The following is a 26,076-nucleotide window of genomic DNA, read 5'->3' as shown; positions in this document are numbered from 1 at the left end:
GGTGGGGTTTAGGGGGAGGAGGGGGGTCTATAGAACCACCTGTGCTGAGGCATTAGCTAAGACCAGTAGCCTGGCTTTGATGTCAAAGTGCGGTCAGGTGAGACTGCTTTGGTCTTTATAGCCCACTATTCTGGTACGTCCCACTGAAGTCACATATAAAGCTGGTTTTATGGGGCCTCTATTGGCTCAAGAGCCACTCCTCTGGATTTACGTCTGACTGTCTCATTTGCTTTACCTTAATGACCTCACACCTCACAACCCTCTAATGAAAGCTTAATGATGAAAATTTGCCTGTATCCTTCTCTGACACATTTTTACAATCCAGTGTTTCTCAGGTCTTCCATTTACTGATTTTAACCACCAAGACGAGACTGCTCTATAGTGCTCGGTCAAAGTCCAAGTGTCCTCAACCAATGGTAAACTGAACTATGCATTTACAGCACCCAACTCCCTCCCCAGCACTCCTCCGCAGAAGAAACCAGTCTGTTGTCTTTCACATTGCTCAAGGTGTGGCCTGCTAGTTGGTCCATCCCTCTCTCCCCTCCCCCACATCCAACCCACAGCCAATCCCCAACACCTGCCGCGACTCACCTGAAAGGATTTGCATACAGGGCCCACCCTGTTTCGTGATTGGCCAGGTACAGCCACACTGCCTGAGGACTCCCCCACCAATGGCTGTCCTGCTGTGTGACTCACAGGGAGAGCCAGGGCAAGTTGCTTCACTACACTTCTCCTTTTTTTTTTTTACATTTTCAACAGCAGCCATTGCCTCGCTTTCTCTTCTTCTCCTTTTCAGTTTAGTTTTATCGCTGTGAGTGGGAGAGGTAGAGGGCAGGTCAGTGTTCCACACCTCCTGTACCGCGCTGGGTCCCGCTGCTCTCTGGAGGCACACCCTTACTTGGATTATTTTTCTTTCATTGCAGTTGTCTCGGTTTCCCCCCCGTGTTTTTAAGTCATTCAGATCTGTCACTTGTTCTACTGTTAACATGGAGTCCGACACATAAACCCTGTGTCTTCGAGGTTAGTGACTGCAGTATTTCTGTGAATTTGTCTCTATTTTGCTTCTTTATGGGTGAATAGTTAGTTCAAACCAAATATAGTTAATTATATGGGTCATGTATTTAACATTGTATGTGTTCCTCATTTGTTTTTCTATATTTGCGAATGTGTCACGAGAAAAGCAGAAGTACGACTTGCACAAATATAAATCGAGAAACAAAAAAGTTAATGTTGATACAATTAAAGATATTCTCCAGTACTTTTGTATACTTTATAGCCAGTAGTTCTGAAAGTATCTCCCATGAACCAAAAGTGCTCCACAAAAATGGTGTACTACGTGATATGTGCACCACGTCATCGCTCTCGCTCTCTGGCGAGGGGCTGAAGCTCATTGGCTGAAACTAATTGCTAGTTAGTTTATCATTGTCACTTGTCAACGTTGTTGTTTTGCTTAAGCCTCATTGCCATATATGGTGTGCATTAGCAAGGGAGGGAACTGTAACCAAGCCCCCTGACCCCGTGTCCAAGCCCCCTGACCCCGAGACCAACCCCACTGACCCCGAGACCAACCCCACTGACCCCGAGACCAACCCCACTGACCCGGAGACCAAGCCCCCTGATCTAGCCCCCCTGACCCCGAGACCAAGCCCCCTGACCAAGCCCACGTGAGCGTTTACAGTTGGTCATGGTGTAGAAATACTTGTAAATCTCTTTCATGGCAACTCTCAGTAGACCATAGGCCATAAATCTGAAAAGGTTATATTATCTTTTTGTTAACTCTGCTTTGGCCCGGCGCTAGCCTACCTCTAAAATAATAAGTGATTAATTAAATAGTATCTAGATTCTAGAATGTGCTTCTCCCCACCCTGTTGCATGGTCAGGTAAGGTTCTGTTTGATTTCAGGCTTGCTTATCAGGACCTGATCAGGCCACCGGAGCCCTGCATGAATGTTGATCTTCCTGTAAGGCAGAGGAGGATCAGCAGGTATTCGTTGCGACTCATAGTGGATGACAAACAAACTGGTGTTGTGCTACCATTATCTCCTAAGCAGTTCACATCTCAACATGCTATTCTCACATGAATGTTTTTTGTAGAGTTACCTTTGGCGTGCCTAGTTGTGGTAGGTTTCTGTTGCTAAAAGTTGCAGCAGAGATCAAATCATGGTTCCTGTTTCACCAGAAACATGCTCTGCACTGACAAACTTTATTGAGGTTGGCAGTTAAAAATGTCTCTGAAAATACTCAAAACAAAGTGACCCCATAGTTTTTGTTGTATAGATCCATCAGACCTCGAGAAAGACCCAAAATAAAGCAGTTTCACTCAATGTTGGCTCAATGATCTCCTCACATATCATTGGAGAAGCTTACACTGTCTTGTAAACCTAGTGATACTGTATCAAATCAGCCCTCTGTGGTTGTTAGTTATGAGGTCACTGTTTAGGTCAGCAGGGCCTACACCTGGAAAATGTTGCATTCAACCAATGCTTTACACACTTTTAATATCATGAGTCAATAACCCGGTTTAAACATGGGTGAATTGCTAAGTTGTACCCCATAGCTATTCCCAGTTTGCATCTGAGCTAACTTTGTAATCATGCTTCGTGCCCACCCTGGCCTCTTGATTTGGCTTGTAAATGAGGCACAGTACCTGAGGTTTGGCCATGAAGTGAGAGAAACAACACTCCCATTGTTGACCGATTGAGTGGCTGTAGAGAGGGGCCTAGTTTCTGTCACAAGGGAGGGAGTGGCAGAGAGGTGAAGAGAGGGAGGAACGGAGGGAGGGCAGCAGTAGTATCAGGTTGGCTCCTCACACAATACAGAGTCAACAAGTCTTAGCCTGTAATTAGATCATTTGGCCTGGCCGAGGAGGAGGAGTAGGGGTGGATTTAATCAGCCCAGGCTTGACATGCCCTCATATGGAACAGTACAGGGTTGGGTCTGTTCTGGCTCACATTTACTCCCTTCACAATCCAGCCTGTAGTTGACATTGAATGACATAGGGCGGCAGTTTGTTCAAGTTGTTTCGCGGTTGATGGGTAAATAATCAGATTCTGTGGCCTGCTGGCTTGTCAGTCATGTTGCTATGACACAATAACAAAAAAAAATGTCTCATATAGATGGTGCTTTCAAGACAACCTCGGGGGGGAAAAAACAAGGTCAAATCATGACGTCAGTAATCTTCAGTCAGAGCTCTAGAAAGATGCCCGAGTTCCCGACTTGGAATTACGAGTTGGATGACCGTTCCAAATGATTTTTCCCAGTTGTCTTGAACCCACTGAAGTCGGAAGTCAGAGATTTCCCGAGTTTCCAGTTGTTGTTTTTTACACGGCATGTGTCTCAGGTGATCTCTGGTAACGGGTGACATGATCTCAGGTAACGGCAGTGACAGGAACCTGTTTGGGTGGGTAATTCTAGGTTGGGTTGTGGTCCCTTCTTTCTTTTGTTGTTAGGGGCTTTCACACACATCTGAGGCCTGAGTGATGGTAAAATTGGCTGTAACAAGTCACAATGTGCTTGAGGTGATCTGAATTCTACACCTCTGGTTTGAAACTCTGCCCCTCCTTTATTGTGGGGGATGCTGCAGGCTCAAGCTAGCCAGAGACCAATGGAGACATACATGAACCCATTCAGTATCAATAGACTTCATGTTGATGGAAAAAGTGGTATACAGTAACTATGTGTTTGACTGTTCATTCTAAAAGTGCAGGGATCCTGAGTGGCGCAGCGGTCTAAGGCACTGCATCTCAGTGAGGAGGTGTCACTACAGTCCCTGGTTCAAATCCAGGCTATATCTCATCCGGCCATGATTGGGAGTCCAATAGGGCAGCGCAGCATCATCCGGGTTTGGCCGGGGTAGGCCGTCATTGTAAATAACAATTTGTTCTTATCTGACTTGCCTAGTTAAATAAAGGTAACATAAAAAAAAAAAATTGGAAGTTGGTCACATTTGAAAGATCTAGTGCACTGTGTTGCCTGGCTGAGGGTCCTGTGTGTTGATCCAGAGGTGGATTTGCATCGCGTTTCCATACTTGTCTCTCCATTTCCATTGAGTAAAGCTCTCCCAATGTTGCAAATGTCTGAGACGCACACAGACAAGTTGAGACTCGCAAGCCATTGTTCTGAGGTACAGGGGGAACCAGAAATGCAAGCTGGGTGTCTCAATACTGGAAGCAGAAACATAAGGGCAAGATTTCTGCTCACACCAGAATCGGAAAACCTGAAAAAGGAGATGATGCTGATGTGATCTTGTTAGGTCATTGCTCTATGTGAGCTATCTCTAAAGAGTCTAAATGGAGCTGTGCAAAGTTGTCATCAAGGAAAAGGGTGGCTACTTTGAAGAAACTCAAATATAAAATATATTTTGTTATGTTTAACACTCTTTTGGTTACTACATTATTCCATATGTGTTATTTCATAGTTTTGATGTCTTCATTATTATTCTACAATGTAGAAAATAGTAAAAATAAAGAAAAACCCTGGAATGAGTAGGTGTGTCCAAACCTTTGACTGGTACTGTATGTCACTGATCAGTTCCATCTGGTTAACATTCAGCTCCACATGACTAATTATTTGAACTTGCACAGGCCATTCAGTATTTGGATTCAAGTCACTGTTAAAGACATGCACTGGTACTTTGGTGACTGAGAAAGTATTTTTTTAACTTTCAACTTTGGGCTGGATGTGTCAATGTGTAGTTCATACATGAATAATCTATGAGCAGAATGACTGTCTTACTTCAATTAGCCAATTTTCCTGAAGCTTTGCCATGCCATTTTCCCTACATTTTCCCCCACGTGGCCCAGCCCCCTAGCAATTAGAGTTCTAGCCAATGAGCTTCAGCCCATGGCTTGACCGTTAGCAAGAGGCCTGCCCAGCGCTATCCAATGAGGTTTGCGAGCGGGCATAACGGCTCAGTGGACACAGCAAAAAGAGAGAAAGCAATGACGTGTACATATGCGACGTAGTAAGCGATTTTCGGGGACCACTTTTGGCTCGCAAGTGCTACTTTCAGAAATACTGGCTAAAAAGTATACAAATGTACCGGAGAATTTTTTAAATATCTGCATGATTATCATCCTTAGTTCAAGTGACTTACAAAGAATCATGAGAGTTTTGGGGAATGCAAGCTAGTCAGTCTCTCAGGCTGGTTTGGTTTGTGAACCAGGGAGACCAAGACCATGTGACCACACATCTTACTCATGTTTGGGGGACACACTCCCGTCTACCTCCCTAAGTCTCTTTGTCCTCAGCCTCACTGGATCATTAGCCAGCTCTATTACCTCCCCCCTATCCCTCCCTCCTTCCTTCCCACACTAGCCTTGTGAAGTGGGCAGCTGTGCCCGACTCACCACCATACCCCCAGGCAGCTTGTTGTGGTAATAAAATAAGTCATTTTCCGGGGAAGAGAGAGTCGTTTGTGGTGAAGATCAGATCACACCTTCCTATTGATAACGCTCCCGGTTATTCAACATCAGGGCTGTGAGCTGAGGGGGCGTAATCTTTCCAACTCTGTGAGTAGGGTTGGTAGTGTCAAATCAAAATCATATAAAATGGTATTTGTCACATGCTTCGTAAACAACAGGTGTAGACTAACAGTGAAATGCAGAGGTAAAGATGAAACAAATCATTTGGAAATAGTGACACAAGGAATAAATACACAGTGAATAACGAATAACAATAATGAGTAAAAAATAACATGGCTATATACAGGGAGTACCAGTACCGAGTCGATGTGCAGGGGACGAGGTAATTGAGGTAGCTATGTACATATACAGCAACAGGGTGCCTTGGGTAATAAGAGTCTTGGCAAGGCTAGTTACTGATATACCATTGAATTTCAATGGGATCCATCGTCTTGAAAAATAGTTAGTCAATAGTAGGATTCTTTCTTAGAAAAGACATCTGGTGAAGTGAGCAGCAGGATACTGCAGGAGTATGTTGCTTGTCTTTACAGATCAACCTTAACCCACTTCCCATTAAAACCTCAATGATTCAGTAGCGCGTCTTGCTATCTGTCTTGCTATGATATCTATCATGGAAACATCACATGTACGTGGGCGGCAAGAGACTGATTGTTTTCCTGAAATGTATCAATATCAGTAATTGATGGTTTACTCATACAGACAACATGGCTTTTCTTGTCGAGTGAAGAGATGATAGGTGGAATATTGACATCTCCAAAGAGGACAGTATAGTTCTGTGGCCTCTGCACATGCATATACAGCATCATGTTTCCAGCTGCATTGGTCCGGTCCCACCGTTCATGAGGTAACATGCCTCAAAAATACATGATAGTGCTTCAACTGCAGGACACATCAAGCCCAATACTACCACCTTCAAATGTCTGACCATCAACCAGTCATTTTAATCCAACTTCTTCTTATTCTCCCTATGTAGTATCGCTATCATTTAATATCAACCGCCACACACTTCCACCTTCAATAGCATCAGCCATTCTAACTTAGGCACCAGGAGAAAATGTTCCTATTTTTCATGTTGTTTTCGGAGGTTTGGCTCCCAGACGCCGCCACAGCTGCACTGGTGTCTGTGGCTGGTCGGGAGTGGTGTGGGCCTCTGCATTCAGTGGTGTGGAAAACTGGGCCCTGAATTTTAAAGCCTTCCATGACTCCAGGAACACAGACTTCTCCTGTGTCTGCTATGCTCTGAGTCCTCAGTCAGACACATGCAAGGGCCCACAGTTACAAAGACTAGCTCAAAGCCTTGTCCGTCATCCGAAAAACTGCCCATGCCTTTAGGATTAATAGATAGTTTGTTGATATGTTACTGATTGTCCATCTGTAGATGCTCTTCAGACTATCCAAATAAAGTGTTAAAGGAGGGGGGATCGATACAGTTACATATCGCAATATTTGTATTTATTTATTTATTTTGCTAGGTAGTGTTAGCTAGCACTAGTCGACTGTACCTGCGGAAAAACTCTGGTATTTGTCATCCTATAGCTTGTTCTTCTTTTTAAATAGTGAGCCAACATGTTTTCAGCACTTTTATTTCACACCAAAGAGACACCCTCAGAACTTCTATCAAATTCAAAGCCTAGTTCAAAATAATTGGACAGTTGTGAATAGCATGAGAACAGTGTGAAGTAACAGACACAGGGTGGCTGTTGGACTGATGTTGTGAGAAACCATGGTACCACCATGAAATGAAACTATTTCCTGCATGCAGATTGGTCTGTAATGGGCAGGTTGATAACTAACAAAACGTGGGTCCTAAAGGTTGCAGCCAAGGATGACACAGATATTTTTTACCTTGATAGTTCTATAGAATGTAACAGTGGAAAATATGTTGATAAGTATGTACTCACAATGCAGTTAATTCATTTAGGAACTCCCACTGTACCCAACATTGACATAGAAAACATGGCTAAGAATAATATGATGACCTAAGAAGTCTGCTCATATTTCTGTCTGAGAAGAGAAGCTAGAACTGCTCCTAAAATGATCCACGCTGCCCTGGCCATATCAAAGTTCAATGTTAATGCAGTCAGAAAATTGCATCAGAGCCTGGCTGGGAATGGCTTCCAGGGGATGAGTGTGAGTTTCCAGGCATTAAGCTCTCCCAAAGCAGCCACACTAATACAGTAATGCAGCAGAGATCAGTCTGAATCGATACAGAATGATCTGAGAGGAGAGGGAGGATGACAGGGAAGAATGTTGTCTGTAGTTTGGAGCATGATGTACTACAGTACCCATAATGTCTGTCACCTTACCAATACGTGGTTTAACTGTATCTAGGACAGGTTAGTACATGCACGCATATTGTTATTCCTTAAATAACGTGCATTGGGATTGCCATGTGTGTTTTCAATAGTATGCATGTTTTATTGAGTTTATTTAAGCATTCTAGACCGTTTGGATGACAAATTGGGTTAGATTCACTTAGGCTGCGTTTGCACAGGCCGGCCATTTCTGATCTTATTGGCAAAGGATCTTATTGCCCAATTATTGGCAAAGGAGCTGATCTGATTGGTCAAAAGACCAATTAGTGGAAAAAGAGCTCAGAATTGGGCTGACTGTGTAAACTCAGCCTTAGACGCTCGGTGAAAGTGAAATCCGTCAAGTTTTTGAGCATCACTTCAAAACCAATGTGATCATTTTTTTCCCCCTTGGCAAATTGGCAATCAACTTCCACATGGGTCGAAACTTAGTGGCTTTGTCCCGTTTGACCTTGATCACTACCTGTTCTCTCAGGTGCTGCTCCTTAGTTACAGTGCCTTCGGAAAGTATTCAGACCCCTTGACTTTTTACACATTTTGTTACGTTACAGCCTTTTTCTAAAATTGATGAAATAAAATCAACTCAAATCTACACACAATACCCCATAATGACAAAGTGAAAACTTTTTATTTTTAGCAAATGTATAAAAAAGAAAACCTTATTTACATAAGTATTCAGACTCTTTGCGATGAGACTCAAAATTGAGCTCAGGTGCATCCTGTTTCCATTGATCATCCTTAAGATGTTTCTGCAACTTGGAGTCCACCTGTGATAAATTCAATTGATTGGACATGATTTGGAAAGGCACACCTGTCTATATAAGGTCCCACAGTTGACAGTGCATGTCAGCAAAAACCAAGCCATGAGGTTGAGGGAATTGTCCCTAGAGCTCCGAGAGAGGATTGTGTCGAGGCACAGATCTGGGGAAGGGTACTAAAAGATTTCTGCAGCATGGAAGGTCCCTATGAACACAGTGGCCTCCATCATTCTTAAATGGAGAAGTTTGGAACCACCAAGACTCTTCCTAGAGCTGGCCGCCCAGCCAAACTGAGAAATCGGGGGAGGCCTTGGTCAGGGAGGTGACCAAGAACCCGATGGTCACCCTGACAGAGCTTTAGAGTTCCTCTGTGGAGATGGGAGAACCTTCCAGAAGGACAACCATCTCTGCAACACTCCACCAATTAGGCCTTTATGGTAGAGTGGCCAGACGGAAGCCACTCCTCAGTAAAAGGCACATGACAGCCGCCTGTTTTTTCTTTGTCATTATGTGGTATTGTGTGCAGATTGATGAGGGAAAAAAACATTTCACCAATTTTATAATAAGGCAGTAACCTAACAAAATGTGGAAAAAGTCAAGGGGTCTGAATACTTTCCGAAGGCACCGTATGTTCCATTGACGGCTTCAAATTGTTAAATTGAGTGTCTGAGCTCCCGTCACTCTGAAGGATGACATCATTTACATCATTATCCTCCACTCTCAGAAAGATTCGGTTTAAAAATTCATGCCAGTAAATTGATGCTTGGAAGTAGTGCGTACACTTCAGTTCATAATTTATTCCCTACCCACTCTGCTTAGTTCCTTACGTAGAGTAGGTCTTCGAGGGTTGTGTGACTGAAAGACTCATTCACTGCACTGTCATTGTGTGTGTGTATGTGTTTGTCAGGCTTGTGTCTTCTCAAACACACAACCCCTGCCAGTGACACACAACCCCCTCTTTCTCTCTCTTATCACAGAGCCTGCTCTACAAACCTTCTCCCTCTGCCCGTTCCTAAGCAACAGCCACTCCTTGTTTACCTATGCGTTTTTGCATTGTGATTCTCATCAGGAGAAGTCACAACTAGAGATGGTTGTCTGTTCCCTTTATTCAAAGTAGTGAAGGCTACCTTGTTTGTTAGACCCTACATGTATGTTGTGTGCAGATAGTGTAATATGTTTTCCACCTTGTATCATATACATGATCACTCAGCTTTATTTTTTTTGTAACCTTTATTTAACTAGGCAAGTCAGTTAAGAACAAATTCTTATTTTCAATGATGGCCTAGGAACAGTGGGTTAACTGCCTTGTTCAGGGGCAGAACGACAGATTTGTACCTTGTCAGCTCGGGGATGCGAACTTGCAACCTTTACGGTTACTAGTCCAATGCTCTAACCACTAGGCTACGCTGCCGCTCCAAGTAGGCCTACTACATTACTTTAACCTTCTATGGTTGAATAACAACAGGCCGCCATTCAACCCCTCTTATACAACAATGCTTGTCTGTCTCTATGGACATGTGGTTTATTGTCCTCCTCATCTCCTGCATCAATGCTGCACCTTCCCCTCTGCTATCATAAACAAACGACCTGCTTTATAAAGTCTGGCTGGCGCTGCTTCACAAATATTGACCTGTACCGGCTCGGCTCCTTCTCTCCCACCTACACCCAACCTCACACAATACAATACCCTGCAGTGAAAACCAAATTACAACATGGTCAAATGTGGAATTGAATTAATAGAACATGAAAAACCACAGCAATTTGATGGATGTCTAGTCTAGATTTTAAGCAGAATCGGTGAATCCCAAACTACCCCCTCGCTCGGTGTGCCCTCAGTTATGTGTTGCTGACGAAACTCAGAGGGTGACTTCCAGAGTAGAGAGGGGATCAGTAAACCCATCAACTTCGGGTCACACTCCTGACTTGAATGATGCAATTCATGTTCCCCTTTTAAATAATTAAACGAGAATGAAATTCAAATCCCCTGTCGTTTTACCTCAGTAACTGTTAAACATTTAATTTGGGACGTATTCCGTTTGTTTTATGTGTCAAGTCTCTAAATCAGACACAAACGCACGTGTCATATAATTAGGCACGCCTCTCAATTATTTTGTAGGAAATTGTGCAAACTCCAAACATGTTGGGGTGTGTGTTGGGATAGCACTACCATCTGGAGCCTACATCCTTGCTGGCTTGGTCGAAGTGGTTATTGGAGGGCCTAATTAGCACGTACACCCTTGATCATTTTCACTCCCTCAGTTTTGGGACACTTGTGCGTGCATATGGCGGCGGCGTGGGAAGGGTGTGATTTGGGATTCAGCCTTTGACTGCTCCTGATGTCACTGAATGCATAATGTGAACAAATTTGACATAAGTGGTGATTTCGTAACATGTTTTATGTGAAAGTCTTCTAAGGATGAAAAGCTTAATCATAACCTATACAATGACAGTGGCTCGACCTCAAGCAACATTGTCCTAGAGCTCTTTCCTTCTCTTAACCTTTCCCCCAACGTCCTTCAGTTCTGACAACATGATGTGACAAAGACGACAAGGAAAGGCCAAGTGCAGAGACTACTTTCTACTACTACTGTAACATCTCAGGCAAGCAATACCATACCAAACGTCACAGATGAATGAATGCGGAGTGAATTTTTTGGGGGGTGGTTAGTTTAGTAACTAAATAATTTTTTCCGGTGGTATAAGGTACTTAAGTAAAAATACTTTAGTACTACTTCAGTAGTTTTTTGGGGTATCTGTACTTTACTATTTATATTTTTGACAACTTTTACTTTTACTTCACTACATTCCAATAGAAAATATTGTACATTTAACTCCATACATTTTCCCTGACAACCAAAGGTAATTGTTACATTTTCAGTGCTTAGCAGGAAATTCACACACTTATCAAGAGAACACGTGATCATCCCTACTGCCTATGGTCTGGCAGACTCACTAAACACAAATGCATCTTTTGTAAATAATGTCTGAGTGTTGGAGTGTGCTCCTGGCTATCCGTACATTTTAAAAACAAGAAATTGGTGCTGTCTGCTTTGTATAAAATAAGGAGTTTTAAATAATTTATACTTTTACATCTACCTTTGATACTTAAGTATATTTGAGAAATTACATTTACTTTTGATACTTAAGTATATTTTGAACCAATTACTTTTAGACTGTTACTCAAGTAGTATTTTACTGGGTGACTTTCACTTTTAGGAATGGGTACTCTTTCCACCACTGATCCCCCCCATGTCCCTCTGGGATGTGTCTGCTTGACATCATGGAGGAATGACTCACTCTTACAAACTTCTCATATTGAGACTGGGGTTGACTTGACACACACACTTTTACAGGCTCTAAGATTAGATATATAATACTCTGGTAACCTGGCATTTCATTGTCTGAAGTCAAATAAACTCATTAAGAAGAGGTGGTGTTCTCTCAGTTGTCTAGGGTGAGAGTGGTCCTGGCTGTCAAGGTTTTAGAGGGTATCAGAATGGAAGAGCTGATTTGCTGGTTGTTTAGCTGTTTACCGACAGCTCACTCTTAGTCTTAATCTTTACATCTCTGCTAAAGCTGCAAATAGGAATTCCACCACTTATTTGTGTGATTTCGAACTGATGTGACTCACCCACAGGAATTATTCCACAATTTTAGTACCCCATGAGCTTACTCAATGCAGTACTATAGATGCATGCAAGTGATTTGTTTGAAGGGACACTGAAGATCAAATGCAATGTCTTTTGATTTGATTATGTTTCAAATAAATACAAGAAATCTTGTGTATTTTCTCCTAAATATTTATCAAATTAAGGGGACATAGGACATGTGCTCACTTCAGTTCCCCCCCTGTTCTCAGTTTCAATGCCTCTGGATGCATGCAAAAAAAGCCTGGTCCCTCGCCCAAAGACAAGTAGCTTTTTTATAGCATTTGACCCCAAAGCCTGCGAGAAGATTGAGGCCAATGAAGCAGAGTTAAGCTCCTCTTTCTTTAGGCATGCTGACTGTGTGTGTTGCTGACTTGCAGCATGCCTGACGATGGGTGGACACACCAGCCTGCTTGTGTCCAAACCTGTTTTGGTATGTACCGCTCTGAGCAGCCAGGCCCCCACTCCCAGAAGGAGCAAAAGCCTGTGTTCTGATAGCGCTAAACGATTTGAGGACACTATCTCAGTACAGACTTGGTATGCTATAATTTCTGCCTCAAGCAACTACTGGAGAAACAAAAGTATCTTGACTGCATTTTCCTCCTCGTTTTTATAACAGCTGTCTATGGAACCATGGTTCTTAGGGTAAACCTTGCAAACTGGCATGTCTGAAGTATTATCTGTTGGAAAATGCAGAGCAAAGTTTCAAGGTGCCGTGGTCTGGTCGTCTGGTGAGGTGAAAAAGCAGGAATCTCACGGTCAACTTTGTTTTCATTCAAGGTTGTTGCTGCATGATTTAGTGTGTGAACTGTGAAGCATGGTGGGCATGTGAACTGTGAAGCATGGTGGGTGTGTGTACTGTGAAGCATGGTGGGTGTGTGAACTGCGAAGCAATGTGGGTGTGTATACTGTGAAGCATGGTGGGTGGGTGTACTGTGAAGCATGGTGGGTGTGTGTACTGTGAAGCATGGTGGGTGTGTGTACTGTGAAGCATAGTGGGTGTGTGTACTGTGAAGCATTGTGGGTGGGTGTACTGTGAAGTATTGTGGGTGTGTGTACTGTGAAGCATTGTGGGTGTGTGTACTGTGAAGCATTGTGGGTGTGTGTACTGTGAAGCATGGTGTTGTGCTGCTGGTATATTTTTCATTTTTATTCTTGTATCCTCCTGCCGACCTGTGCTGTGACATGTCGGTATTGGTATGAATGTAAACACATCAGGGGTGGGCGTTTGTGTGTTTGTTTGTGTGTGTGTGTGTGTGTGTGTGTGTGTGTGTGTGTGTGTGTGTGTGTGTGTGTGTGTGTGTGTGTGTGTGTGTTAGACAGAGAGTTGGCGGGGGCGGTGGTATTTCACAATCACACATCTGCTACCATGGAGCATAGTTTAAAAAAAGTCCATCTGAGGGCCATTGGACTTGGAATTAGCTTCACAGGGCCATGTCTTAGCAGTAGTTTCCACTTAATTTTGACTTAAAGGGGTACTATGTTAGCGTTTAGGCAGCTGTTGCTTAGGAGATAGAGAGAGGTTTCTGTACAACTTTGGGATGCTGGATGGAGCTGAAAGTGGTTTTTGCTATTCTAGTCTGGTCATGTACCAAATTGTTACCTCACAGCAGCCAAAACAACGGGAGAGTCTTCAAAACAAAGCAATTCAAATATTTCTGAGAGAGGAGAATTGTCAATGCACAGTAAGAGGCAGCTGAACTGAGGCAGAGAGATGCATACTTTCATTGTCTCTGTCTTTTCCATTTCAACCCATTGTGTCACTCAAACACATAAGGTCCTCAAAGCCCAGAGAGAGACGTAACCAGCTAAAAACCACTCAGGCTCACATGACATATGTCAAAACCATTAGATATACAATTAACATCACACATAAACCTCAAACTTTCTTTTGACGTGCCTCGAGAAGCAGGGAACTAATTCTTGGACCAAGGACAAATGTAAAGATTCTTCAACAACAGAGTCACCCGTCTACACCCACATTTTGCAAGCATGTTAGTTCACAACTGGATCCTGTTAATAGCTAATAATTTCACCTCAGTGTGCATGAACCAGGTTGGAGATGGGGTCAATGATGATGAACAAACAACCATCTCCCATGTGAGATTTGCATCGCTGCTCTTCAATATCATTCTGTGTTTTTGATCACAGATGACCAATAGGCGCCTTTCCAGTTTCTGGATTCTAATCATTCTTGCTATTCCGTGAACAGGTAAAATGGCCGAATTTACATTTTAATGAGTAGCCTCTTGTAGCACTCATGTAGCTGCTAGCTTTACTCGAGATATAAGGGGGCAGATGTATTTATTTGCCCCTTTCTGCAATTTCCTGTCCTGTTTTCATAAGTCAAATGGCTCTTCCTATCTGTGGTGTGTGGCCTGTTGCCACATAATAGAAACAGATTGCTGGTGGTGGGGGTAGTTCTGAAAAATGTTCTCAAGACCACACCATGACTATCATTCAGAATCCATGGTTTGGACGGTGGGCTATTTACCTCAGGTAAGATAGAAAATATTATGTTTGACCAATGCTTTACTGGCAGAACATAGTGACAGGAGCTTGGTTCTTCTTAGAATTGGTGTAAAACCAGTGTAAAAGGGGCTATATTTGGTGGGTGGCAACACCTTGCTCACGAACACATGGGGAAGGAAGGAACGGAAAGGGGTTACCTAGTCAGGTTTCTGTGTGTGTCTATATGTTAGATGTAAGTGTGAGTTTTGGAAGGGCATGTATAGCATATCTAGGTTAACAAGAAGAGGCTCACTGTCACGCTGTGCAATCACACTGTTTTTCATATTTACAATTGAATAAGGGGCATTTTTAATACACTACCGTTCAAAAGTTTGGGGTCACTTAGAAATTTCCTGCAAAACACCAGTCTCAACGTCAACAGTGAAGAGGCGACTCGGGGATGCTGGCATTCTAGGCAGAGTTTCAAAGAAAAAGCCATATCTCTGTCCAGTGTCTGTGTTATTTTGCCCATTTTAATCTTTTCTTTTTATTGACCAGTCTGAGATATGGCTTTTTCTTTGCAACTCTGCCTAAAAGGCCAGCATCCCGGGGGGTCGCATCTTCACTGTTGACGTTGAGACTGGTGTTTTGCGGGTACTATTTAATGAAGCTGCCAGTTGAGGACTTGTGAGGTGTCTGTTTCTCAAACTAGACACTCTAATGTACTTGTCCTCTTGCTCAGTTGTGCACCAGGGCCTCCCACTCCTCTTTCTATTCTGGTTAGAGCCAGTTTGCGCTGTTCTGTGAAAGGAGTAGGACACAGCGTTGTACAAGATCTTCAGTTTCTTGGCAATTTCTCGCATGGAATAGCCTTCATTTCTCAGAACAAGAATAGAATGACGAGTTTCAGAAGAAAGGTCTTTGTTTCTTGCCATTTTGAGCCTGTAATCAAACCCACATATTCTGATGCTCCAGATACTCAACTAGTCTAAAGATGGCCAGTTTTATTGCTTCTTTAATCAGTACAACAGTTTTCAGCTGTGCTAACATAATTGCAAAAGGGTTTTCTATGATCAATTAGCCTTTTAAAATGATAAACTTGGATTAGCTTACACAACGTGCCATTGGAACACAGGAGTGATGGTTGCTGATAATGGGCCTCTGTACAGCTATGTAGATATTCCATTAAAAATCAGCCGTTTCCAGCTACAATCGTCATTTACAACATTAACAATGTCTACACTGTATTTCTGATCAATTTGATCTTATTTTAATGGACAAAAAAAATAGCTTTTCTTTCAAAAACAAGGACATTTATAAGTGACCCCAAACTTTTGAACGGTAGTGTACATAGAGTGGGATCTGAAATTATTGATAAAGATGAGCAATAAGGACTGTATAAACTAAATAATCCTGAATGAATCATGAATAAAGATGAGTGGGAAAATTACAGAGGGTCTAAGATCATACCCCAAAGACATGCTAACATCCCATTATTGTAATGGTGAGAGGTTAGAATGTCTTGGGGGTATGATCTTTGACCCTCACTCATCATTATTCACGATTTATTCAGGATTATCCATAGTCCTGGTAACATCCACATTAATGTAGAAGTGTTTAGAAACCTATTCTATTTTTATTTACAATACTGCAAAATGACACAATACATTATTTACCATTTCATTTCTATTGGGCATAAAATTATCTTAAACACAACCAAAACAAACTGAAAATGCATCCAAAAGTTTGTAGCATCACAAGTTTGATGTAATCATTTTGTGCTCGGAATATGGGAACAAATACAAAACTTTTGACTACTTTATTCATAGGAATCTTTAAGAAAAAATGTATTACTTGTTAAACAATATCTCTTTCTCTGAGCAATTGTATTAGAAAATAATATAATTTCCCCACCAAAATGTTGTATACAATATAGCATAAAATATGATTTATTTTATGCAGTCATTATTGCTCATCTTTATCAAGGTTGTCAATCATTTCAGACCCCACAGTTCCTGAGTTTTGGACTATGTAAGGCCACAGAGGAAGGGCAGAAACACGTCAAAGACCCAATGAGTTAGTTAGAAGCAAGGAGGGGTAGTTGTGCAAAATAACATTTGACTCTTGCACTGAGAGAGGTTTTCTACTGAATGTGGTTTAACAGACAGGAAGTCGCTGAAACCCAGTGATGCATTTCCTGTCAGCGCAAGCTTCACAGGTCAGTTTGTGGCTGCTGTTTGTTTCTCTTCTCTCAATTATATTTTGTGCCTCTATTTTCAGTTTTCTACTCCCTCTTCTCTCTGTCCTCATGCACGGTATGCTCTGCCATGATAGGGAGGTTTGTGTCAATATATTTCCAAAGCATCAGGATACTTGTGTAGGCTACAAGTAAGCTACAATTAGTAATACAAAAAAAACATTCCTAGATTTGAATGATTTAACTCTCACATCTGTATGAAGACTCAATGCAGAAGTCATGTGAATTTTGGTAATCTATGATCAATAAATTAGATTATCATGCTCTAGACTACACACACAGCTGATCTGTCTGCTTAAAAAACATAGTAAATTACCATGCAAATGATCATGGTACTCATGTGGCTCTATGCGCTGTGAGGTAGCACTATGAGCTGTGTTGTCACACCAGAGGGCTAGCTATAGCTCTTCAGATTTAACCTTAGCGAGTTAGCACTAGCAGCACCAGTCTGTGTTGCCACACACCACAGAATGCTATAGCTCTTCAGATTTAACCTTAGCGAGTTAGCACTAGCAGCACCAGTCTGTATTGCCACACACCACAGAATGCTATAGCTCTTCAGATTTAACCTTAGAAAGTTAGCACTAGCAGCAGCTGTCTGTGAGGGTGCTGCTGCCTGCGACCTTGTCCATATTAGCCCTTCTCTCACTCAGAGCCTGGGGCTGCAGTGGAATAGTACAAGGTTTACGAGAGATCAGATTAAATTCCATCTCTCCCACTGAAGCCCTGTACTGGAGGTGACCTTTTTCTCTCCATCTTCATTTGGCCGTAGCACACCAGCCCACCTCCCTGTGCATTACTACAACAGACAGACATCACTGTTGGTTTGGATGCAGGTGTTTTGTTTAGAATGACGGCTGCATTATCAACTTGATGTTGTTTAATATCAAACTCAACTGACTCATACAGAACAGAGTAATCAATCCCATATCCCAAACTTCAGGCATACCGAACAGTAACAGCACTGTAGAACTGTGTGTTAATGTAACTCTCAATGCAGCACTGTAGAACTGTGTGTTAATGTAACTCTCAATGCACCACTGTAGAACTCAGACATATCAGTCCAGATTACATGTTAGATATTGTTGCACTGTCGGAACTAGTAGCACAAGAATTTCGCTACCCTCGCAATAACATCTGCTTTCCATGTGTATATGACCAATAACATTTAATTTGATTTGAGACATAGCGGCATGTTTTGTTGTTTCGCTTTACTGGCCGCACTCGCCAGCTCAAATCAAGTCAAATCAAATTGTACTTGTCACATGCTTCCTAAACAACAGGTGCAGACTAACAGTGAAGTGCTTACTTACGGGCCCTTTCCAACAATGCAGAGAGAGAGAAAATAGAGAAATAATAGAAAAATAGTAACACAAGGAATAAATACACAATGAGTAACGATAACTTGGCTATATACACAGGGTGCCAGTATGAGTCGATGTGCTGGGGTATGAGGTAATTGTGATAGATATGTACACACGGGTAGAGGTAAAGCTGGGCGTTGTTAGAGGATGCCTATGTCCTCTGCCTTCATTTTTGGCCATATATCTCACCCGGCATGGCGACTTCTAACCTCCTATTCCCCCGATAAAGTTGAAACATGTCAGGACTGTGAGCATTGTACACTACCATGGCCCATGCATGAACATGTGCCGAGCAAAGCAGAGAATACTACTGCCAGTTGTTACACACACTGCTGTTGGTTGCTGTGGTGGTGAAAGGACATTGTCTGTGTACACTCTGTTCTCTGGTGCCGAGGCAGCAGCCTCTTCATTGCGGAGGACTGTGACCTTTTCTGCTATGTATAATTCCCAAACAACTGGGCTAGTTTGCCTTGGAAGGCTGTCAATGCTTTGTTCCACTAACATGGGACATGGTGTGAGATGTCTTAAAACATTTTAGCAACTTGCATGTCTAAAAGACTTGATGTTTAATTGTGCATGTTTAATTGTCTGTGACTTATGTCAGAAGAGTGGTTAGTTCATTGTCTCCCTCAGTAGGGTTTTGCTTTTGTTGTTAAATGAAGTACATTTCTTAGCCTTTGGTCTGCTGACACCATGTGTTTTATGTCCCTGTTGATGTGCATGAGGCCAGAATCCTCTCAGGCCCGGCACTGGCTATCACAGAGCTCCAGGATTGACTTGACATCAGCGTAATACCACTGAGTCATTTCCCCAACAGGAACCCAGATGATTCCTGCAAAACAGCACTTCTCTGCTGACCACACTTGATGAGCACAAAAATGTGGTGTTGTCCTCGTTTTTTCTGGGGTTTTCTAACAACTTGTACATTGGTATTTTGCTTTGCTCTCAGGTCAGATCTACACTACGTCAAAAGTTTTAGAACACCTACTCATTCAAGGTTTTTATTTATTTTTACTATCTTCTACATTGTAGAATAATAGTGAAGACATCAAAACTATGAAATAACACATATGGAATCATGTAGTAACCAAAAAAGTGTTAAACAAACAAATCAAAATATTAAATGTTTGAGATTCTTCAAATAGCCATCCTTTGCCTTGATGACAGCTTTGCACACTCTTGGCATTCTCTCAACCAGCTTCACCTGGAATGCTTTTCCAACAGTCTTGAAAGAGTTTCCACATATGCTGAGCACTTGTTGGCTGCTTTTCCCTCACTCTGCGGTCCGACTCATCCTAAACCATCTCAATTTGGTTGAGATTGGAGAACTGACAAAGGGGGCGGAGTTGCAATCTACTGCAGTGACAGCCTGCAGAGTTCTGTCATACTATCCAGGTCTGTGCTCAAACAATTCGAGCTTCTATTTCTAAAAATCTACCTTTCCATTAACAAGTCTCTCACCGTTCCCGCTTGTTATAGACCACCTTCTGACCCCAGCTGTGCCCTGGACACCATATGTGAACTGATTGCCCCCCATCTATCTTCAGAGCTCGTACTGTTAGGTGACCTAAACTGGGACATGCTTAATACCCCGGCCGTCCTATAATCTAAGCTAGATGCCCTCAATCTCACACAAATGATCAATGAACCTACCAGGTACAACCCCAAATCAGTAAACACGGGCACCCTCATAGATATCATCCTGACCAACCTGCCCTCTAAATACACCTCTGCTGTCTTCAACCAGAATCTCAGTGATCACTGCGTCATTGCCTGCGTCCATAATGGGTCCGCGGTCAAACGACCACCCCTCATCACTGTCAAACGCCCCTAAAACACTTCAGCGAGCAGGCCTTTCTAATCGATCTGGCCCAGGTGTCCTGGAAGTATATTGACCTCATTCTGTCAGTAGAGGATGTGTTTGTTATTCTTTAAAAGTGCTTTCCTCACCATCTTAAATACGCATGCCCCATTCAAAAAATGTAGAACGAGGAACAGATATAGCCCTTGGTTCACTCCAGACCTGACTGCCCTTGACCAGCACAAAAGCATCATGTGGCGTACTGCATTAGCATCGAATAGCCCCCGCGATATGCAACTTTTCAGGGAAGTTAGGAACCAATATACTCAGGCAGTTAGGTAAGCAAAGGCTAGCTTTTTCAAACAGAAATTTGCATCCTGTAGCACAAACTCCAAAAAGTTTTGGGACACTGTAAAGTCCATGGAGAATAAGAGCCCCTTCCCCCAGCTGCCCACTGCACTGAGGCTAGAAAACACTGTCACCACCGATAAATCCACGATAATTGAGAATTTCAATAAGCATTTTTCTATTGCTGGCTATGCTTTCCACCTGGCTACCCCTACCCTGGTCAACAGCCCGGCACCCCCCACAGCAACTTTCCCAAACCTCCCCCATTTCTCTTTCACCCAAATCCAGACAGCTTATGTTCTGAAAGAGTTGCAAAACCTGGACCCCTACAAATCAGCTGGGCTAGACAATCCGGACTCTCTCTTTCTAAAATGATCCGCCGCAATTGTTGCAACCCCTATTACTAGCCTGTTCAACCACTTGTTCGTATTGTCTGAGATCCCCAAAGATTGGAAAGCTGCCACGGTCATCCCCCTCTTCAAAGGGGTAGACACTCTAGAACCAAACTGTTACAGACCCACGTCTATCCTACCCTGCCTTTCTAAGGTCTTCGAAAGCCAAGTTAACAAACAGATCACTGACCATTTCGAATCCCACCGTATCTTCTCCGCTATGCAATCTGGTTTCCGAGCTGGTCATGGGTGCACCTCAGCCACGCTCAATGTCCTAAACGATATCATAACTGCCATCGATAAAAGACAACACCTTGCAGCCGTATTCATCGACCGGGCCAAGGCTTTAGACTCTGTCAATCACCGCATTCTTCTTGGCAGACTCAACAGCCTTGGTTTCTCAGATGACTGCCTCATCTGGTTCACCAACTACTTCTCAGACAGAGTTCAGTTTGTCAAATCGGAGGGCCTGTTGTCCGGACCTCTGGCAGTCTCTATGGGGGTGCCAGCATAACTACTCTGGACGGTTCTGACTTAGAATATGTGGACAACTACAAATACCTAGGTGTCTGGTTAGACTGTAAACTCTCCTTCCAGACTCACATTATGCATCTCCAATCCCAAATTAAATCTAGAATCGGTTTCCTATTTCGCAACAAAGCATCTTTCACTCATGCTGCCTAACATACCCTAGTAAAACTGACTATCCTACCGATCCTTGACTTCGGCGATGTCATTTACAAAATAGCCTCCAACACTCTACTCAGCAAATTGGATGTAGTCTATCTCCGTGCCATCCGTTTTGTCACCAAAGCGCCATATACTACCCACCACTGCGACCTGTGTGCTCTCATTGGCTGGCCCTCGCTTCATACTCGTAGCCAAACCCACTGGCTCCAGGTCATCTATAAGTCGTTGCTAGGTAAAGCCCTGCCTTCTCTCAGCTGACTGGTCACCATAGCAGCACCCACCCGCAGCACGTGCTCCAGCAGGTATATTTCACTGGTCTAGAGGTCGACCGATTATGATTTTTCAACGCCGATACCGATTATTGGAGGACCAAAAAAAAGCCTATACCGATTAATCGGACGATTTATTTATTTATTTGTAATAATGACAATTACAACAATACTGAATGAACACTTATTTTAACTTAATATAATACATCAATAAAATCAATTTAGCCTCAAATAAATAATGAAACATGTTCAATTTGGTTTAAATAATGCAAAAACAAAGTGTTGGAGAAGAAAGTAAAAGTGCAATATGTGCCATGTAAAAAAGCTAACGTTTAAGTTCCTTGCTCAGAACATGAAAACATATGAAAGCTGGTGGTTCCTTTTAACATGAGTCTTCAATATTCCCAGGTAAGAAGTTTTAGGTTGTAGTTATTATAGGAATTATAGGACTATTTCTCTCTATACGATTTGTATTTCATATACCTTTGACTATTGGATGTTCTAATAGGCACTTTAGTATTGCCAGTGTAACAGTATAGCTTCCGTCCCTCTCCTCGCCCCTACCTGGGCTCGAACCAGGAACACATCGACAACTTTATCTTGGCCAGGTCGCAGTTGTAAATGAGAACTTGATCTCAACTAGCCTACCTGGTTAAATAAAGGTGGGGGGGGAAAAAACAGCCACCCTCGAAGCATCGTTACCCATCGCTCCACAAAAGCTGCGGTCCTTGCAGAGCAAGGGGAATAACTACTCCAAGTCTCAGAGCGAGTGACGCCACCAATTGAAACGCTATTAGCGTGCACCCCGCTAACTAGCTAGCCATTTCACATCGGTTACACCAGCCTAATCTCGGGAGCTGATAGGCTTGAAGTCATAAACAGCTCAATGCTTGAAGCATTGTGAAGAGCTGCTGGCAAACGCACGGAAGTGCTGTTTGAATGAATGCTTATGAGCCTGCTGCTGCCTACCATCGCTCAGTCAGACTGCTCTATCAATTATCAAATCATAGACTTAATTATAACATAATAACACACAGAAATACGAGCCTTTGGTCATTAATATGGTAGAATCCGGAAACGATCATTTCGAAAACAAAACGTTTATTCTTTCAGTAAAATACGGAACCGTTCCGTATTTTATCTAACGGGTGGCATCCCTAAGTCTAAATATTGCTGTTACATTGTACAACCTTCAATGTTATGTCATAATTATGTACAATTCTGGCAAATTAATTACGGTCTTTGTTAGGAATAAATGGAATTCACACAGTTCGCATCGAGCCAGGCGGCCCAAACTGCTGCATATACCCTGACTGCTTGCACGGAACGCAAGAGAAGTGACACAATTTCCCTAATTATAAGAAATTCATGTTAGCAGGCAATATTAACTAAATATGCAGGTTTAGAAATATATACTTGTGAATTGATTTTAAAACATTGATGTTTATGGTTAGGTGCAACGACAGTGCTAAATCATCACCCGTTTGGCGAAGTAGGCTGTGATTCGATGAGAAATTAACAGGCACTGCATCGATTATATGCAACGCAGGACACGCTAGATAAACTAGTAATATCATCAACCATGTGTAGTTAACTAGTGATGATGTGAAGATTGATTGTTTTTTATAAGTTTAACGCTAGCTAGCAACTTGCTTGGCTTCTTGCTGCCCTCGCGTAACAGGTAGTCAGCCTGCCATGCAGGCTCCTCATGGAGTGCAATATAAGGCAGGTGGTTAGAGCGTTGGACTAGTAACCGGAAGGTTGCAAAAACGAATCCCCGAGCTGACAAGGTAAAAATCTGTCGTTCTGCCCCTGAACAAGGCAGTTAACCCACCGTTCCTAGGCCGTCATTGAAAATAAGAATGTGTTCTTAACTGACTTGCCTAGTTAAATAAAGGTAACCTTTTCTCAATAGGGGGTGCTGTTTTCACTTTGTAAAAATTTCGTTCCCAAATTAAACTGCCTCGTACTCAATTCTTGCTCGTACAATATGCATATTATTATTACTGTTGGATAGAAAACACTCTCTAGTTTCTAAAACCGTTTGAATTATATCTGTGAGTAAAACAGAACTCAAGTTGGAGCAAACTTCCTGTGAGGAAGTGAGAAATCTGAAATAAGGCAGGCTGTTCTAGGGTCAGTTTATTAATTTGCATGTCTTCTATTGGTCGAGATGCACTGCATACGCCTTTCCCTAGATGTCAGCAAATAGTGAGAATTGGAATGGAGTTGCTAGGCAGATCTGAGGCCGTATAAAGGGTCTTGGAACGTGGGGTGCAGTCTTTTCAACATTCGCCATGACGCAAGACAGACCTCAGGATGGCATTTTGGAAAGCTCCCGTTATAGGCCTTAGATATATCCGGCTCTGATTTTATTCGATATAGGTGTTAAAGACATCATAATGTTGTTATTTTAAACCGAGTTATATCAGTTTATATCAGTATATTGCGATTTCCGGATATTTCTTTGTGCTGCGTTATAGTGATTTGGGCATGTCTTCGCCACATGGCTAATGTTTACTGCTAATTCCAAAGTTGAAGGCGACAATCTACAACCGAGCAACGATTCCTCTGGACAAAGGACAACTTGCCCAAGATTCTGATGGGAGCTCATCAAAAAGTAAGAAGTATTTATGATGTTAATTCGTTGTTCTGTTGAAAAATGTCAAAATACTATTCCGCCATTAATTTCGGTGCGGTCTCGCTTTAACGTATGTCGTAGTAACGTTAATTTTAAAAATCTAACACAGCGGTTGCATTAAGAACTAATGTATCTTTCATTTGCTGTCCAACCTGTATTTTTTAGTCAAGTTTATGATTAGTTACTGATTAGATTAGGTGCCTCTCCCAAGATTTCTCCCGACATTTTGTTGGCAGCTTGGCTACTATTCTCATTGTATAACCACGATTTGTGCCGCTAATATGCACATTTTCGAACAAACTCTATATGTATTGTGTAATATGATGTTATAGGACTGTCATCTGAAGAAGTTTGAGAAGGTTAGTGAAAAAATTAATATCTTTTGCTGGTTTGTTCGTTATCGCTATTGTTGGCTTGAATCAATGCTGTTGTGTGGTTGGCTATTGTAGTAAGCTAATATAATGCTATATTGTGTTTTCGCTGTATCTGAAATATTGGCTGGATTCACAAGATCTTTGTCTTTCATTTGCTGTACGCTGTGTATTTTTCATAAATGTTTTATGATGAGTATTTAGGTAATTCACGTTGGTCTCTGTAGTTATTCTAGTTGCTTTGGTGAGAGTTGTGATGGTGGCTGCAATGTAAAACTATGATTTATACCTGAAATATGCACATTTTTCTAACAAAACATATGCTATACAATAAATATGTTATCAGACTGTCATCTGATGAAGTTGTTTCTTGGTTAGTGACTATTTATATCTTTATTTGGTCGAAATTGTGATAGCTACCTATGCATGAAAAAAATGGTGTGAAAAAAAGTTGTGTCTTTTGCTATCGTGGTTAGCTAATAGAAATACATATTGTGTCTTCCCTGTAAAACATTTAAAAAATCAGAAATGATGGCTGGATTCACAAGAAGTGTATCTTTCATCTGGTGTCTTGGACTTGTGATTTAATGATATTTAGATGCTAGTATTTACTTGTGACGCTATGCTTGTCAGCTTTTTTACTGATGGGGGTGCTCCCGGACCCGGGATTGTGATGAAGTAGAAGTTAATAAAATAAATCTCAGCTCACTGGTCACCATAGCAGCACCCACCCGTAGCATGCGCTCCAGCAGGTATATTTAACTGGTCACCCCCGAAGCCTATTCCTCATTTGGCTGCCTTTCCTTCCAGTTCTCTGCTGCCAATGACTGGAATGAATGACTAAAATCACTGAAGCTGGAGACTCATATCTCCCTCACTAACTTTAAGCATCAGCTGTCAGAGCAGCTCACAGATCATTGCACCTGTATATACCTCATCTGTCAATAGCCCATCCAACTACCTCATCCCCATATTGTTATTTTATTTATTTTACTCCTTTGCACCCCAGTATCTCTACTTGCACATTCATCTTCTGCACATCTATCACTCCTGTGTTTAATTGCTAAATTGTAATTACTTCACCACTACGGCCTATTTATTGCCTTACCTCCTTAATTTTACCTCATTTGCACACACTGTATATATATATTTTTCTATTGTGTTATTGACTGTATGTTTGTTTATTCCATGTGTTGACTGACCTTCTATGTTGTTGTTTGTGTCGCACTGCTTTGCTTTATCTTGGCCAGGTTGCAGTTGTAAATGAGAACTTGTTCTCAACTGGCCTACCTGGTTAAATAAAGGTGAAAGAAAAAAATTGTGGAAGCCAGGTCATCTGATGCAGCACTCCAT

General features: G+C 42.2%; 1 protein-coding gene across 2 annotated transcripts in view; it reads left to right on the top strand.

The window, feature by feature from the left end:
* Window positions 1–26,076, top strand: part of elf1 (E74-like ETS transcription factor 1) — a 79,283-nt gene that overhangs the window by 21,178 nt on the left and 32,029 nt on the right. Inside the window, exon 1 of one of the 2 annotated variants that reach the window (XM_055927243.1) lies at window positions 742–1,020. The exons of the other annotated variant lie outside the window; for it this stretch is intronic. The gene's annotated coding sequence lies outside the window, so the exon portion shown is untranslated. Of the gene's footprint in view, window positions 1–741; window positions 1,021–26,076 lie in introns of those variants that run through there. 2 annotated transcript variants of the gene reach the window in all.

The sequence above is a fragment of the Salvelinus fontinalis genome, chromosome 6 (genome assembly GCF_029448725.1).
Source record: "Salvelinus fontinalis isolate EN_2023a chromosome 6, ASM2944872v1, whole genome shotgun sequence".
Classification (NCBI taxonomy): domain Eukaryota; kingdom Metazoa; phylum Chordata; class Actinopteri; order Salmoniformes; family Salmonidae; genus Salvelinus; species Salvelinus fontinalis.
The sequence above is the reverse complement of the archived record's forward strand: the minus strand, read 5'-3'. Positions and strand labels throughout refer to the sequence as shown.